Raw genomic sequence first — 18,383 nt, 5'->3', positions numbered from 1 at the left:
CTGATCCCATGCTGAACCATCAGTGAAGGAACAGAGTCTCCCAATTACATCCCACAGAGAAAATATTTTTCTGGTACCTGCAACCAAAATATTTACAGAGTGAGAAAAGCTGAAATAGTTATACATATAAAAATGCCAATAGTTGTGTGCCTGGCACGCTTAAAATGCATACGTGCTACTTGCATGCACAAGCGCAGCAGGTCACATATTGCCGCATATGGGTGATGTAATCCGACAGAGCCCGGAACAGATGCTGCCCAGCATTCTAATTTTCTAGAAGCTTTTGGCAGTCCTGACTGCACATGCACGGGTACCTTTTTGCCTGCTTCATCTGCACAGGACCAGACTGTTGAATACAAGGTAAAATTATGTATCATACCTGATCATTTTCTTTCCATTAATCATAGCTGATCAATCCATAGACTGGTGGGTTGTGTCCATCTACCAGCAGGTGGAGATAGAGAGCAAACTTTGCCTCCCTATATGTGGTCATGTGCTGCCGGAAACTCCTCAGTATGTCGATATCCAAGCTCCATCCGCAGGACTCAGCACTTAGAGAATTACACCCACAAAGGGACACTCTGCCCAGCTCACCACCGCCGAAACGGGGGAGGGGAATTAACCCAGCTCATCCCCACACAAGTGGGGGAGGGGAATCCGTCCAGCTCATCCCCACGGAGCGGGGGAGGGACACCACCTCGCCGATGCGGGGGGATCTGGCTTATCCTGCAACCGCAACCGCGGGAGGAGCTGACTGACCCTAACACCGCCGAAGCGGGAGGGGTACAAAGCTGCCCTACTGCCGCACGAAGCGGGAGGGAGCGCCGGCAGAATTTAAGTCTCAATCCAGCCCCGTAAAACGGAGGGGAGAGGAATGCAGCAGCTCACTGTAACACAAACTCGTCTCAACTCTTGAAGAATTCATTGAAAAACTTGAACACGAAGTCCTCCTGAACAGGAACTGAAGACTAAACTTGAACCTGAAATGCAACCAGAATATAAACAATACAGATATCTGGGAGGGGCTATGGATTGATCAGCTATGATTAATGGAAAGAAAATTATCAGGTATGATACATAATTTTACCTTCCATATCATCATGCAGATCAATCCATAGACTGGTGGGATGTACCGAAGCAGTACTCACCCAGGGCGGGACATTGAAATCCCTGACCGCAACACTGAAGCTCCAAACCGGGCCTCCGCCCGAGCAGCCACAGTCAAGCGGTAATGCCTGGAGAAGGTATGGGCCAAAGCCCAAGTTGCCGCCTTGCAAATCTCTTCCAAGGAGACGGACCCGGCCTCTGCCATCGAGGCCGCCTGAGCTCTAGTGGAGTGAGCCTTCAGCTGGATAGGCGGCACCTTCCCCGCGGCCACATAAGCCGCTGCAATGGCTTCCTTGACCCATCTTGCCACTGTAGGCTTAGCAGCCTGCAGACCCTTACGAGGACCTGCAAACAGGACAAACAGATGATCCGATTTCCGGAAATCATTGGTCACTTCCAAGTATCTGATGATGACACGTCTCACATCCAGATATTTGAGAGCAGAGTATTCCTCTGGGTAGTCCTCCCTACGAAAGGAAGGGAGACAGAGCTGCTGATTCACATGGAAGCGAGAAACAATCTTGGGCAGGAAGGAAGGCACTGTGCGAATAGTCACTCCTGCCTCAGTGAACTGCAGAAAAGGCTCTCGACATGAGAGTGCCTGGAGCTCGGAAACTCTTCTGGCTGAAGTGATAGCCACCAAAAAGACTACTTTCAACGTCAGGTCTTTCAGTGATGCCCTCGACAAGGGTTCAAACGGCGGCTTCTGCAATGCTCTTAGCACCAGGTTGAGATTCCACGCAGGCACCACTGAGTGCAGAGGAGGGCGCAGGTGATTAACTCCCTTGAGAAAGCGCACCACATCTGGCTGCGAAGCCAGGGAAGCACCCTTCAGGCGGCCCCTGAAGCAAGCCAGAGCCGCTACCTGGACTTTAAGGGAACTGAGCGACAGGCCTTTCTCCAGACCTTCTTGCAGGAACGCCAACACTGAAGAAATTGGAGCAGTGAAGGGAGAAAGCGAGCCTGCTTCACACCACGCTGCAAAGATACGCCAAACCCTGGCGTAAGCAGTAGAAGTAGAGCGCTTCCTCGCTCTCAGCATAGTGGCGATGACCTTGTCTGAGAAGCCCTTCTTTCTCAGACGCTGCCGCTCAATAGCCAGGCCGTAAGACCAAAGGGGGAGGGATCCTCCATCACCACGGGACCCTGATGTAACAGGCCCTGCTCCACTGGCAGCCGCAGAGGATCGTCGACTGAGAGCCTGATCAAGTCCGCATACCAGGGACGTCTGGGCCAGTCCAGACCCACCAGGATTATCCGGCCCGGATGCTTTGCCACCCGGTCTAGCACCCTGCCCAACATGGGCCAGGGCGGGAACACATAGAGAAGCTCTTGTGTCGGCCACTGTTGGAGAAGAGCATCTACTCCCAGGGATCGAGGGTCCCATCCTCTGCTGAAAAAGCGCGGCACTTGGCAATTGGCCGATGACGCCATCAGATCTAGGCTCGGCTGGCCCCAGCGCTTTGTGATGTCCAAGAACGCCTGAGCAGATAGCTGCCACTCTCCGGGCTCCAAGGTATGGCGACTGAGAAAGTCCGCCTTGACATTCATGACTCCGGCAATGTGGGCCGCTGACAGCTGTTCCAGGTTCGCTTCCGCCCACTGGCATAGATTCATGGCCTCCTTGGCTAGAGGAGCGCTCTTGGTACCTCCCTGGCGGTTGACATAGGCCACAGCTGTGGCATTGTCCGACAGGACCCGTACTGGCTTCAACGCCAGTACCGGGATGAACTCCAAAAGCGCCAACCGAATGGCTCTGAGTTCCAGGAGGTTGATAGACCACTTTGCCTCTGCAGGAGACCAGAGCCCCTGCGCTGTCCTTCCCAAGCAGTGGGCTCCCCAGCCCGACAAAGAGGCGTCCGTCGTGACGACAATCCACTCCGGGGTCACCAGAGGCATTCCTGCAGACAACTTGTCTGTCTGCAGCCACCAGCTCAGCGCCTTGCGCACTGCTGGGTCCAAGGGAAGGCGCACAGCATAATCCTCCGACATCGGAGTCCAGCGCTGCAGCAGAGAGTGTTGTAGTGGTCTCGTATGAGCCCTGGCCCAGGGCACTACTTCCATCGTGGCCGTCATAGAGCCCAACAGCTGCACATAGTCCCAAGCCCGAAGAGGAGAGGCTACTAGGAACTGGTCCACCTGAGCCTGAAGTTTGACAATCCGATTGTCTGGCAGGAACACTCTGCCCACTTGGGTGTCAAATCGAACTCCCAGATACTCCAGGGACTGAGTCGGGCGCAGCTGGCTCTTCTCCCAGTTGATGATCCATCCCAGGGAGCTCAAAAGAGCAACTACCCGGTCCACAGCTTTGCCGCACTCTGCATAAGAGGGGGCTCGGATCAACCAGTCGTCCAGATAAGGATGGACTTGTACTCCTTCCTTTCGCAGGAAGGCCGCGATGACCACCATTACTTTGGAGAAGGTCCGCGGAGCAGTAGCCAACCCGAAAGGGAGGGCTCTGAACTGGAAGTGTCGTCCCAGGACTGCAAAACGCAGAAAGCATTGATGAGGAGGCCAGATGGGAATATGCAGGTACGCTTCCTTGATGTCCAAGGAAGCCAAGAACTCTCCTGCCTTCACTGCCACTATAACAGAGCGGAGAGTCTCCATGCGAAAGTGCCGCACTTTCAAGGCCCGATTGACCCCTTTGAGGTCGAGGATAGGCCGGACAGAACCTCCTTTCTTTGGTACCACAAAGTAAATGGAGTAACGTCCCTTGCCAATCTGATTTTCTGGCACCGGAACGACCGCACCCAGGCGGATCAGGTTGTCCAAGGTCTGCTGCACTGCCACAGCTTTGACCGGAGACTTGCAGGGAGAGAGTACAAACCCGTCTCTTAAGGGTCGGCAGAACTCTAGCTTGTAGCCGTCTCTGATGACTTCCAGCACCCAAGCGTCTGAAGTTACTTTGGTCCACTCGCCCAGAAACGAGGACAGGCGTCCTCCAATCTGCACTGGGCCATGGACCAAGACCCCGTCATTGGGTACGAGACCCTGGGGGAGGACCGGAGGGTGTACCTCCGGGACGGCGGTCTCTGCGAAAGGAATGCTGCTTGGGGGAGAAGTTCCTTTTGAAGGAAGAGGGGGCAGAGGAGCCCGATTTGCCCGGGCGGTACCGACGGGCTTCTTGAAACCGTCCTCTGGAGATACCGGGGCGAGCACTGGCCCGAGCCCTGACCTCTGGTAACCTCTTGCCCTTAGACATGCCGAGATCGGTCACGATTTTGTCCAGCTCGACCCCAAAGAGCAGCTTGCCTTTAAAAGGCAACTTAGCCAGGCGGGACTTAGAGGCGTGGTCCGCAGACCAATGTTTCAGCCAAAGCCAGCGCCGCGCAGAGACTGTCTGAGCCATGCCTTTAGCCGAGGCTCTCAAGACATCATACAGTAAGTCTGCCAAATAAGCCAAGCCCGATTCCAGGGCCGGCCAGTCAGCCCTCAAGGAAGAATCCGAGGGGGAAGCCCGCTGCACCAACGTCAGGCACGCCCTGGCCACATAGGAGCCGCAAACTGAGGCCTGCAAACTTAAGGCAGCCGCCTCGAAGGACGACCTTAAAGCCGCTTCCAATCTTCTGTCTTGGGCGTCCTTTAGTGCCGTGCCACCTTCCACCGGCAACGCCGTTTTCTTAGTCACCGCAGTGATTAAAGAATCCACGGTAGGCCAAACAAAGGCCTCACGCTCACTTTCAGGCAAAGGATAGAGGCGGGACATAGCCCTAGCCACTTTGAGGCTCGCTTCCGGGACATCCCATTGAGCTGAAATTAAGGTGTGCATGGCATCATGCACGTGGAAGGTTCTAGGCGGGCGCTTCGTCCCCAGCATAATGGCGGAGCCAACAGGGGCTGAGGGAGAGACGTCTTCCGGAGAGGAAATCTTCAAAATGCTCATGGCCTGCAATAACAGGTTGGGCAAATCCTCAGAGCGAAAGATCCGTGCTGCAGAGGGGTCATCCGCTCCATCCGAGCGGGAATCCGTCTCCTCCAAGGAATCCCCAAAGGACCGTTGGGAGAACTCAGATACGCTGCCCTCATCTACATCAGAGGAAACAGCGTCCTCTAAGGCCTGGGTATCCACCCGAGGGCGTTTACTTCCGGGGGCCTCAACCCCTTTATCGGACAAGGGAGAAGGGGCAGCGTTTTGCATAAGAAAGGCCTGATGCAGCAGCAAAATAAACTCGGGGGAGAAACCCCCCAGACTGTGCACTTCAGCAGCTTGGGCCACAGCCCTAGACGCACCCTCAACCGGCGCTCGTAAGAGCGGGGGAGAACCATGCTGCGCATCCAAGATGGCGTCCGGCGCGACACTCCGCGAAGGAGCCGCGCGGGAAGAACGGCGCTTAACTTTAGCCGCTTTTTTGCCGTCGCCCAAATCAAGGGCGGCCATGGCATGAACGTCTCCCAGCTCAAGGGCGGCCCAAGAAGAAGCCGTCCGAGCAGAGTGGCCGGCCAAGATGGCGGAGGCGAGCAGCGGGGGATGGGCGTTTATGGCGGGAAAACCCGCCGCGCCGGAGGAAGACCCGGGACACTGACCGGCCTCCAAACTGACACCCAACAAGGGCGAATCAGACTTTAAAACCCCCGCATCCCCGCTAGAAGCGCACACGCGGTCCGGGGAGCGATTCTTCGCGCCCTCACCCTCCGACGCCATAGGCCACGTGGAGATCAATCGGGGAACCCCCTGCCCGCTATAAAAAGGTAAAAATTACCTGCTTCTCGCTCCGAGCTGTAACGACCTTGTGTCCCAGTGAATAGCTGCAATAAACGTTTAAATAAACGTCGAAATAAACGCCCTTAAGGACGTTCAAAAATTTTTTTTTTTTTTTTTAAACGGAGCCAGCGGGAGGGGGGAGAAAAGGAGGGACCTGGCACCACCAGGTTTGCACTTGCTCAAGAAGAGCCCTCAACCCCAGGCACTCAACAAAACCTAAAAATTAGGCTTGGAGGCCTAGCCAGAGCTGCTGCTGTGTGTGACCACCACCTGCTGAGATAGAGAACATACTGGTGAGGAGTTTCCGGCAGCACATGACCACATATAGGGAGGCAAAAGGATTGCTCTCTATCTCCACCTGCTGGTAGATGGACACAACCCACCAGTCTATGGATTGATCAGCATGATGATATGGAAAGCTTAGAGAATACAACTCTAGGGGGAGGTGAAAGGATACATGGCAATATGTGTCCTGCTATCCTCGGAGATCTTCGCTTTCTCTGCGGACAAGCAGGACATCATTTGCCACATATGGGAAACCCTAGCTACCAGACTCACTGAAAACAACAAGCCAAGTAACTAAACTCTTGTTGTGCAGGTGCAACCGAAACAGAACATAAACAGGCCTAGGAGGCTGGAGTTGGATTCTAGACCCTGAACAAATTCTGCAGAATTGTCTGACTGAACTGGTTGTTGCAACAGGAATCCTGCTCAAGGCAATAACAAGATGTGAATGTGTGGAGTGATGACCACATTTCAGCTTTGCAAATCTCCTCAATGGAGGCTGACCTCAAATGGGCTAACAAAATATCCATGGCTCTGTCACTGTGAATCTCCAGAGTAAGCCCAGCCTAGGCATAAATGAAGGAGATGCAGTCTGCTAGCCGTGTGTTTACCAATGGCTGCCCCCATCCTGTTAAGGTCAAAAGGTGGGCTTTTGTCCACTCCAAATAGGACAGGGCTCACTTGCAGTCCAAGGTGTGCAGTGTTCTTTCACCCTCTACAAGTCGTTGGTGAGGCCCCACTTGGAGTATTGTGTTCAGTTTTGGAGGCCGTATCTGGCTAAAGATGTAAAAAGACTGGAAGCGGTGCAAAGAAAAGCTACAAAAATGGTATGGGATTTGCGTTGCAAACCATACAAGGAGAGACTTTCTGACCTGAACATGTATACCTTAGAGGAAAGGAGAAACAGATACAGACATTCAAATATTTGAATGGTATTAATCCACAAATGAACCTTTTTCGGAGACGCGAAGGCGGTAGAACTAGAGGACATGAATTGAGGTTAATGGGGGGCAGACTCAGGACTAATGTCAGGAAGTACTTTTTCACAGAGAGGGTGGTGGATATGTGGAATGCCCTCCCACTGGAGGTGGTGGAGATGAAAACGGTAATGGAATTCAAACATGCGGCACAGACATGAAAAAACAATATCAACTCATAAAAAACCTACTCAACACTAACCCAATCACATCCTCACCTTCAAACTACCCATCTGCAAACCAACTAGCCAAATACCTCAATGATAAAATTACCAATCTTATCGATACCCCAGCACTATACCCCAAGATTGTGCAAATATCGATACCTTTCTTGACGAACTGGACCCCTACATAGATGAAATCCTAGCTCATGGACAAATTTCACCCTCCTCACCACTAAAGAAATTTCTACTTGCAATCACCAAGCTCTCCAAATCTCACTGCCATCTCGACCCATGTCCCAACTACCTAATGAAAGATGCCCCAGAACGCTTTATCACAGAACTTACCTCCCACCTAAACTTCCTGCTACAACAAGGCTCATTCCCTATGGAACATGGCAATATACTACTCACACCAATACCTAAGAACCCCAAGAAACCAACGAGTGATGTCACCAACTACCGTCCAGTCGCATCCATCCCTTTGCTAATTAAATTGTTGGAAAACAGAGTGACCTCCCAATTAAACGACTTTATACAAAAATTCTCCATCCTACATGAATCACAATCGGGTTTCCGTTCAGCCCACAGTACAGAAACCATCCTACTCACTCTAATATCCAAATTCAAATAGGAAATCGCATTTGGAAACGACATGGTAAATCACAATATCCTAACTAAACTACTGGATAAACTCTGAATCGGCGGAAACATCATTAATTGGATAAAAGATCTTACCTAGTCAAATCAACCTCAACTACCTCATCCTCATGGTCACCAGACTGCGGTGTACCTCAAGGTTCCCCTCTATCCCCGATCCTTTTCAATCTTATGATGATCCCACTAGCAAAAGCTCTATTCAGACATGGTCTCAACCCTTTCAAATATGCTGATGACGTCACCATATTTATTCCCTTCAAATCTAACCTAACTGAAATTTTCGACAAAATATCCGTGGGCATGCACATCTTAACCGCTTGGGCCAACGCCTTTATGATGAAAATGAACAAAGAAAAACGCAATGCCTAATCTTCTCATCCCAGCACTCCGCACCCCTCCCTACCAACCTTAACATCTCCGGCACCACAAACCCAATATCTGACAACTTAAAAATCCTTGGAGTGACATTAGATAACCATCTCTCGCTCGAAGATCACGCAAAATCCACTATAAAGAAAATGTTCAACATGATGTGGATACTGAAACGCGTAAAACCATATCCATTCCAGAACTTGGTGCAATCCACAGTACTTACCGACGCCGACTACTGTAACAGTATTTTCTTAGGCTGCAAGAACCATATTCTGAAAAAACTTCAGACTGCCCAAAATACAGCAGCCAGACTCATTTTTGGCAAACCACGATTTGAAAGTGCAACACCTCTTCGAAAAAAACTTCATTGGCTCCCTATCAAAGAACGAATCAGTTTCAAAGTCCACACACTAATCCACAAGATTATCCACGGTGAATCTCCAAGCTATATGCTCAACCTGATTGACCTCCCCACCAGGAACATGTCTACAACATCACGAATATACCTCAATCTACATTAACCCAATTGCAAAGGACTCAAGTACAAAACCTATTATGGATCCAACTTCTCCTTCCTAGGCAGCCAACTCTGGAATGCCCTCCCCAGACCAATCCGATCACTCAATGACCATCTGCCCTTCCGGAAATCACTAAAAACCCATCTGTTCAGGCAAGCCTACCCAAATGACCCAGATTAATTCCTATGAACCTATCTATCTATCACATATCCAGGAGACAACAATAATGACCTAGACTACATCTCCCGCAACATTTTCCCCTGCCTGTCCCTTGCTCTATCCCTTTTCGCCTCGACCCCTCCCCCCAATGCTCACCTACCCTTGCTCTCACCTCTCCTACTCCCTTCACTCTTGCCCACCCCCTTCCGCCTCATCTACCCCTCCAACTGCTCACTTACCCTTGCTCATCCTTCTACTATTCCCCTCATCCTTGCATCTCTACATTCTTATTTCTTTTATTACTCCGATAACACCCAACTTATTTCTCTTCATCAATACTTTGTAATCCCAATTACTATGTAAGCCGCATTGAACCTGCTTTGAGTGGGAAAGCACGGGGTACAAATGTAATAAATAAACAAACACAAAGGAATCCGGTTTAGAAGGAATGGTTCCATGGAATCTTAGTGGAGATTAGATGTCGACGCCGGTAATTGGGGAAACAAAACGGGAGCTGGGCAGACGTCTACAGTCTATGCCCTGATCGTGACTGAATAGATAGGGATGGGCTAGAGTGTACATTTTAAGGGGCTTTGACGTTAGCTTCAGAACTTGGTACAAGAACAGTACTGAGCAGACTTCTACAGTCTGTGCCCTGAGAAAGGCAAGGACAAATCAAACTTGGATATACATATAAAGTAACACATACCATGTAAAATGAGTTTATCTTGTTGGGCAGACTGGTGGACCGTACAGGTCTTTATCTGCCATCATTTACTATGTTACTATGAAAGGCATGGGTTTGGGGAAAGAAATGTTAGAACAATTAACTGATTAAGATTGAATTCTGACACCACCTTAGGAAGGAACTTAGAATGCATGCAAAGAAACTACTCTGCTATGATGGAACTTTGTGTAAGGTGGATCTGCTACTAGGACCTGAAGTTTGACAACTGTGCACTGAAGTGACTGCCACAAAAACAAATAAACAAACAGAAAAAACAACAAGCGGTTCAAAAGGAATTTTCATCAGCTGGGCGAGGATGGTCCTAGGACACTGTCCGAGGTTTGATTGGGGGCTCTCTCAAAAGAAAACTTCTCATAAAATCGAACAACTAGAGGTTTTCCTTCCACATGGTGATGGTAACTACCAGCTGCTCCAAGGTGGACCCTTACAGAGTTTATTTTCAATCCAGACTAGGAAAGGTAGAGAAGGTATTCAAGCAGTTTTTGTGTAGGGCAGGAAAAAGGATCTAGGGCCTTGCCCTCACACCAGATGGCAAACCTCTTTCATTTAAAATTATATGACTTTGTGAGGGAGTGAGAAGTATAGCAGCAAGTGTCCCTAGGAACACTACATCACTGAGAGTGCAGGTTAGACACCTTATGGCAGGTGGCGCTAAACCTGCCATGTCAGGGGCTGAGTCAGAGAGGAGGGGCTCAGGCTGGGAGGTGATTAAATGCCCTAGAGCAAAGTGGATCAGAGAGACTCTGATACAGCAGTCTCCAGGAGAGAATGTGAGAGTGGGAACCCGAGTGTAGAGGACTCAGAGGGTGTTCCCGTTGGTTGCAGTACTTGGGGGAGAACCTGGAGGAGTGGCCCTCAACAGAAACTGTTACCCTGTAACTGCCAGAAGCAGAGGCTTCAATGAGGTAGGAGAAGTTTCCTTGAAACCTCAGAGCTAAGACAGTGAATGCTGACTAGCCCTGTGAAGTTGTATCAGAGACCACAAGAGCCTGTGTAAAGAAGGAGTGACAGTATATTTAACCTGCGAGACCTGTGTCTGAGACAAGGTGCAGAAACCCCGAGGGAAAAGTAATCTATATTGAAGTGCAACCTGTGTTAAAGTGTAACCTCTCGTTAAAATCGTCCATAGTACCTGAAGACTGGCCAATGTGACGCCGATTTTAAAAAAGGGTTCTAGGGGTGATCTGGGAAATTAAGACCGGTAAGCCTGTCGTCGGTGCCGGGTAAAATAGTGGAAACTATTATAAAAAATTAAAATTATGGAGCACATAGACAAACATGGTTTAATGGGACAGAGTCAGCATGGGTTCGGCCAAGGGAAGTCTTGCCTCATCAATCTGCTTCATTTCCTTGAAGGCGTGGATAAAGGTGAGCCAGTTGATGTATCTAGATTTTCAAAAGGCTTTTGATAAAGGTCCTCATGAGAGACTCCTGAGAAAATTAAAGTGTCATGGGATAGGAGGCAAGGTTGTGAAGTGGATTAGGAATTGGTTATTGGACAGAAGACAGAGGGTAGGGTTAAATGGTCATTTCTCTCAATGGAGGAGGGTGAACAGTAGAGTGTTGCAGGTATCTGTACTGGGACCGGTGCTATTTAATTTAACATATTTATAAATGATCTGGATATCAGAACGACAAGTGAGGTGATTAAATTTACAGATGATACAAAACTATTCAAGGTTGTTAAAAACACATGCGGACTGTGAAATATTGCAGGAAGACCTTAGGAAACTGGAAGACTGGGAAACCAAATGGCAGATGAAATTTAATGTGGACAAATGCAAGGTGATGCATATTGGAAAGAATAATCCAAATCATAGTTATCTGATGCTAGGGTCCACCTTGTGGTCAGCACTCAAGAAAAAGATCTAGGTGTCGTTGTAGATAATACACTGAAATCTTGTGTTCAGTGTGCGGTGGCAGCCAAAAAAGCAAACAGGATGCTAGGAATTATTAGGAAAGGGGTGGTGAATAAGACTGAAATACTATAATGCCTTTTTATCGCTCCATGGTGCGTCTGCACCTTGAATACTGCATTCAGTTCTGGTCGCCATATCTCAAAAAAAAGATATTGCGGAATTAGAAAAGGTTCAAAGAAGATTGACCAAAATGATAAAGGGGATGGAACTCCTCTCGTAGGAGGAAAGACTAAAGAGGTTATGGTTCTTCAGCTTGGAAAGGATGAGGGGAGATATGATTGAGGCCTACAAAATCCTGAGTGGTGTAAAATGAGTAGAAGTAAATCGATATTTTACTTGTTTCAAAAGTACAAAGAATAGGGGTCACTCAATGAAGTTACACTGAAATACTTTTAAAACAAATAAGAGGAAATATTTTTCACTCAACGAATAGTTAAGCTCTGGAACTCTTTGCCAGAGGATGTGGTAACAGCAGTTAGCATATCTGGGTTTAAAAATGGTTTGGACAAATTCCTGGAGGAGTCCATAGTCTGCTATTGAGACAGACACGGGAAGCAACTGCTTGCCCTGGGATTTGTATTATGGAATGTTGCCATGATTTGGGTTTCTACCAGGTACTCGTGACCTGGCTTGGCCACTGTTTGGAAAACAGGATACTGGGCTAGATGGACCAATGGTCTGACCCAGTATGGTTACTCTTATATTCTAAATGTGGGACCTGTCAAGGACAAGGTTCCAGGACGACTATGTTTGACAGACTTTAATAAGAATGAAAAACCTGTGAGAAAACAGGTCTGTTTATTTCCCTTTTTGTACAGTAATAAAGCTTGCCTTTTGATACTGCACTGCCCTCTGTCTGTATTTTGTGAAGACTTCATGCCTTTCCGTGGCTCACGCTACCACAAACCTCAGTGGAATCTTTTCTGGAAGTGAACAAGACCCAGGAGACACCTTCATGCAGTTGAAGGGATACTTTCTAAGCTCTCAACATCCATTTTGTGAAGACTTCATGCTTTTCTGTGTCTCACGCTACCACAGACCTCAGTAGAATCTTTTCTGGAAGCGAACAGGACCCAGGAGACACCTTCATGCAGTTGAAGATATACTTTCTAAGCGCTCAACATCCAAGCTGTGAGGATTAAAGATTAGAGGCTGGGATATAGAAGGGACCCTTGTTTTGAGTGATGGAGGTCAGAAAGTAGTCCAGCTTCCATGGATCTTCAGCGGTTAACTCCAGAAGGAGAGGGAACCATATCTGCCTTGGCCAGTAAGGTGCAATGAGGATCACAGTTCCCTGATCCTGCTCAAGTTTCAGCAAAGTGTTCCCTATATAGAAGGTCCTTTCCCCAGTCAAGAAGAAAGGCATCTGACACTAGTCTACTGTGTGATCTCAGTCTGGAGAAGAACTGAGGTACTTTGTTGTTGAGATGAGTGGCAAAGATCTACCAAGGGGATGCCCACGCGCAGAAGATCTCTCAGGCAATGCCCATATTGAGAAACCACTTGTGTGGTTGTATCACAATGCTCAGTTGTCTGCCAGACTATTGGCTTTCCCTACCAGGTATGTGGCCTAGGCATCATGCCATGGTTGATACTCACTTCCACATCCTGACTGTTTACCAACACAACAGGTACCACCCCATGCCTCCCTGCTTGTCGACAGAGTACATCTGCACTGCCATGAATGATGATATGTATCGGTACTGTCACAGCTTCCTTAGGAGGTGTACCATAGTCAAGGATGTCCAACATCTTGACTCCAGACTCATTGTTGACCTCTAACTTAAATGGGACAGACATTTCCCACAAAAAGGTGACAAATGAGAGTTCTTGCGAAGGAGATTTCCTCCTTTCCTGAGGTGGAAGGGGTCGGATAGGCCAAGGGATCCCTCCTCCACGGGGTCCTCTGTTTCCAAGTTAGACACTCAAGAGCAGCTTGAAGCAGATTCAGCAAAGTAGTTCTTCCGAGACGTCCGAGTCTGTGCCTGTCTCAGACCAGTGGAATCACAGCCAGACTCTGGGCAGGAGCACCAGAGAAGTCCTCTCCTAAACTCTGAGGGGGCTTCCTTCCCCAATGGGCTGGAGAGGAGCACCATTTCCACCAGCACCATCTCCAATCACCAGAAGGGCACTGGCATCAATGAGTGTCGACAGGCACGGCATGGGCATGGGCCTTGGCCTCCAGATCAGCTGGGGTGGCACCATGGCCAACACCAATACCTTCAATGCCTCAGCACTGCGCTGAGCTAAGATCTGCTACAGCTCCTCCTGCAGCATAGCCTGGAACTGCTCTTTGAGGGCAGGCATTGGTAAAGGTGGGGCTGGTGCAGTGACAGCCTGAGAAGATGAAGGGGTCGAATTGGAGGCCTGGTCCCAGCTCTGGGAAGGGGGTGTGGTCTTCTTAGCACCAATGCTTCTCAGGTACCAGCAATGCTGGTGCCGGCACCATGCTTTGAGAAGGTCTGTTGTGGATGCTTCTTCATCTCCACGCAATGTCTTGGTGCCAACAAAGACACTGTCAAATCCTTCCGTGTCCTCAGTGTAGGGTTCTGAGGATGCTTGATCTGGACAGGCACTATTGACATCAAGGTAGGTGGATACTTGGTGCTTGTGCGACCCCAGTGTCTAATGTAGCTCTGGGAGCCATGGGGACCGGTGCCAAATGTCAATGAACTGGACTTAGAAGTGCTAATAAGCAGCACCTGTGAATTCTTTATGGTCCTTTTCTCCATTCAAGGACATAGTTTACAATTGGAGGCCTTGTGGTCGGGTCCATTATAGACATGACCTTGCCGCACCAAGAACATTTTATTTAAACTACTGGAAGTTTTTTTGTGATGTCACGCATTATAAGAATAAAGTTTTTCTATTGTAGCTCAGTCTTCCTGTTGTCTTTTGGAAGTGCCTTACTGGTCACACTACTCCTTTGTTTGGACTTTCATATGTAGTGGACCTCAGTCTTCCGCTTCTCTGAAACATCAGTTCTACTTACTCAGATGCAGCAAGACCTGGATAACTGCAGGAATCACGATGCCAGCCGTGGAAGCCTATTCTCTTCTGTTTGTGAGGTTCATGTAGGTAACCTCCAGCAATGTCAATTCCCTTTTAACGTGACTATCATTATCTTATGTATATCGGCACATATGTATATTTTTTGATCATGTGCTACCTCTAAAATTTCAGGCCATTTTGTTCATGTGTATGTGCATGTATGTATGTATGTATGTGCGTGTTGTACTATTATTAAGAATGCAAGTATGTACTATATACTCCTGGGTTATATACATAGGACATGATCTGCATGAAAAGTGGCCAATTTCAGAAATGAGTGGGTGCTCAGATGAACATACCTGAAACTTGGTATTAGGAACCTTTTCTTCAACTGTATAACTGCATCTATTTTCAGAACGGATTGTAAGCTCCATAGGACAGGACTCTCTCTTACATGCATCTGTCCACTGCTGCTTACATTTTGTGCCATTATGGGGGGGTGGGGGGGTGATATTCACAACAACTGAACCAGCCAGAAACAGCTCCTGGACAGCTAAATCACTTGTTCAGAGTGGAGTAGCAGCCTAGTGGTTAGTGCAGCAGACTTGGGGAACTGGGTTCAATTCCCACTGCAGCTGCTTGTGACTCTGGGCAAGTCACTTAACCCTCCATTGCCCCAGGTACAAAGAAGTACCTGTATATACTATGTAAACCGCTTCGAATGTAGTTGCAAAAAAAAAAAAAAAAAAACCACAGAAAGACGGTATATCAAGTCCCATTCCCTACTGGAGATTTTACACAGAATGTTGCTAGTGGAGGAGTAGCCTAGTGGTTAGTGAAGTGGGGGAGATCCTGGGGAACTGGGTTCAATTCCCACTGCAACTCCTTGTGACTCTGGGCAATTCACTTAACCCTGCATTGCCCCAGGTACAAATAAGTACTGCATATACTATGTAAACCACTTTGAATGTAGTTGCAGAAACCACAGAAAGGCAGTCAAGACCCATTTCCCTTTCCCTATTTGACATTCTACATGGAATTTTGCTATTGCACTAGCAACATTCCATGTAGAAGCCTGCCCTTGCAGATCAGCAATGTGGCCACGCAGGCTTCTGTTTCTGCAGGGCGTCAGACTCACAGAAACAGAAGCCTGCGTGGCTGCGTTGCTGATCTGCAAGGGCAGGCTTCTACATGGAATGTTGCTAGTGGAGGAGTAGCCTAGTGGTTAGTGCAGTGGACTTTGATCCTGGGGAACTGAGTTCAATTCCCACTGCAGCTGCTTGTGACTCTGGGCAAGTCACTTAACCCTCCATTGCCCCAGGTACAAAGAAGTACTTGTATATACTAAGTAAACCGCTTTGAATGTAGTTGCAAAAAAACCACAGAAAGACGGTATATCAAGTCCCATTCCCTTTCCCCCTTTTCCAAACTTGTCATATTCTGTGGCACTTAACCAGTTATTGCTGCTGAAAAAATGTCCACTTAGTGCCCAACTCAAAACCAGCTATTGGGGGGGGGGGGGGGGGGGGGGCTTTCTGGGGGCTTAGTCAGCATTTAACTGGTGTAGGTAACTGCTTAAATAGGACTGCATAAAAATCAGTCCTATCTTTACGTAGTTTTCAATAGCTGGTTAAGCGTTGGGAGTATCGCACTTAACCAGTACAGTTTCAGCAGATCCGTAAACCTGGAAATTCAATACCAGAGCCTGGATGTGGCCTGGAATTGAATTTCTGGGTAGAACGCTGGCGGCAAGTCAGTCAGCTGAATATCAGGCCCAGGATAACTAACGGCAGTAAATATACAAATCAGTGGCGTAGCCAGACCTGACATTTTGGGTGGACCCAGAGTTAATATGGGTGGGCACTATGTATATATAGGTGTGAGTAGTGTTTCTTGGGATACTCCTAAATAATGCCTTAGAGTGTGCTTGATGATGGATTGCTAAATAAATAATCTGCCCATCTGTCCTATGTTGCAAACCTTAACACCACCAATTCTGAACACACAAATACCAATAACAGCACCTTTAAAAAGGCAGCAGTGAATATACACAACACCAATATGCCTCCTACTGGAAAAGCCAGACAAGTCAGACATAGATCCCCACACAAACCACTTGCCAGAAGAATCTCTCACATGCAGAACACAGCTCAACCTTCATCAATTACAGCATAAAGGACCAAAACTTTAAAATTGTCCTGTAGCCTAGCATCAGCCCTGCCCTTCCCTACCCTACCCCCCATCCCTCCCTGTAGCCCAACATCAGCCCTACCTTTGCCTTCCCTATCCCCCATCCATCCATATAGCCCAGAATCAGCCCTACCCTTTCCTACCCCCTTCATCCATCCCTGTAGCCTGGAATCAGCTCTACCTTTCCCTTCCTACTACCCCATCTATACCTATAGTTCGGAATCAGCCCTACCTATCCCTTCCTACCTCCCATCCATCCCCATAGCCCAGCATCAGCCCTTCCCTTCTCTACCCTACCTTCCATCCCTCACTGTAGCCTAGTGTCAGCCCTGTCCTACCCCCTACCCATCCCCCCATAGTCTGTCATCTCCCCCACCATGAGGTACATCAGCATTAAATATAAAAACTTTTGTTTTTTAATGTCCTGGACACAGCAGAGCCCAAACCCCCACCCCCCACCCACATTAACTATAAAGTTGTTTTTTTGTTTACACAATTTTAACCTGGGCATTGCAGAGAGACCATCACCACTCAAGAACTCACCAAAATGAGAGGAATAGACAACTTTTTTAAAATTAAGCTGGGCACTATTCAAATTTATTGTTGGTAAATTTCTGAGTGGGGATGGGCTCCTCATTGCCTAGGGCAAAAGAGATATATTTAATGATTAAAATATACTTTTTTTGCCCTTGGCAGTGAAGAGCCCACCCCCACCCAGAAGCCCACTAGCACCAGCCAACATTTTGAATACAAAAATTACATAGCATTAAAAAAAAATGTATTTACATTTTATTACCTGATGTGACTCACTGTTAAGAACCCAACCGACACAGCTGTGGTCTAAGGAGCCATGCCCACGACACAGCCAGGCCAACAGCAGCCTTTCCTATGTGGCACTGTGTGTGGCCCAGCCGGCACCATCGTGCCATGTGCACTGCGGACCGGGGTGGGGGGATTCGGGGGAAGCATGCAGCAGCTGAACTTATGCTTACTTTAGTGCGAGAACGAGGCTGAGTGCGCACGGCCGTGGCGTGGGATGGAAGGCAGTGCTGGCCGAGGAGGAGGAGCCAGGACCAGAAGTCAAGAGCTGCCGAGACTGCCAAAACATAGGTGGACTGAACTGGGAGGTCAGCTGAGCGGGGCGGGCTGCCACCGCGACAGCAGAAACTAAGGCTGTGGCCCGTTCTGCTGCTGCTTTGCTGTGCACTTTTCACCGGCGCTTAAAACTGGGTGGGCCCGAGCTGAGATTGGGTGGGCCCCCCTGATACAAATAAGTGTGCACCCTGGCCACTGTCTATTTCAGAATGCAGGAGAACCCCCAAAGAAAGGAAGAACAAAGGGCACTCACTCCCACTGGCAGAGTCCATGGGGCAGCAGCTTGGGGCTGCAGAGGGTCCAGGACCATCTGGGATCTACCAGGGAGAAGTCTTTGGACCAATCCCTGTGAGCCAACACTGGCCAAGGGACTCAATCACAGGGCTACAGGCTATGCACAGGACGCATGGGAGTCAAGCTGCCTCCAAGACTCCTGCTACACCAGTCTAAGTTGCACCATCTGTTGGAAGCAGAGAAATACTGACCAGTTTGAGGG

The 18,383-nt window shown here is 48.7% G+C and overlaps 1 protein-coding gene across 2 annotated transcripts in view; it reads right to left on the bottom strand.

Moving 5' to 3' along the window:
• The window catches only part of BECN1 (beclin 1), a 66,102-nt gene that overhangs the window by 22,315 nt on the left and 25,404 nt on the right, over positions 1 to 18,383 (bottom strand). The gene's annotated exons all lie outside the window — the stretch shown is intronic.

This window comes from Microcaecilia unicolor, chromosome 12 (assembly GCF_901765095.1).
Source record: "Microcaecilia unicolor chromosome 12, aMicUni1.1, whole genome shotgun sequence".
Taxonomy (NCBI): domain Eukaryota; kingdom Metazoa; phylum Chordata; class Amphibia; order Gymnophiona; family Siphonopidae; genus Microcaecilia; species Microcaecilia unicolor.
This window is presented reverse-complemented; position numbering and strand designations above follow the sequence as displayed.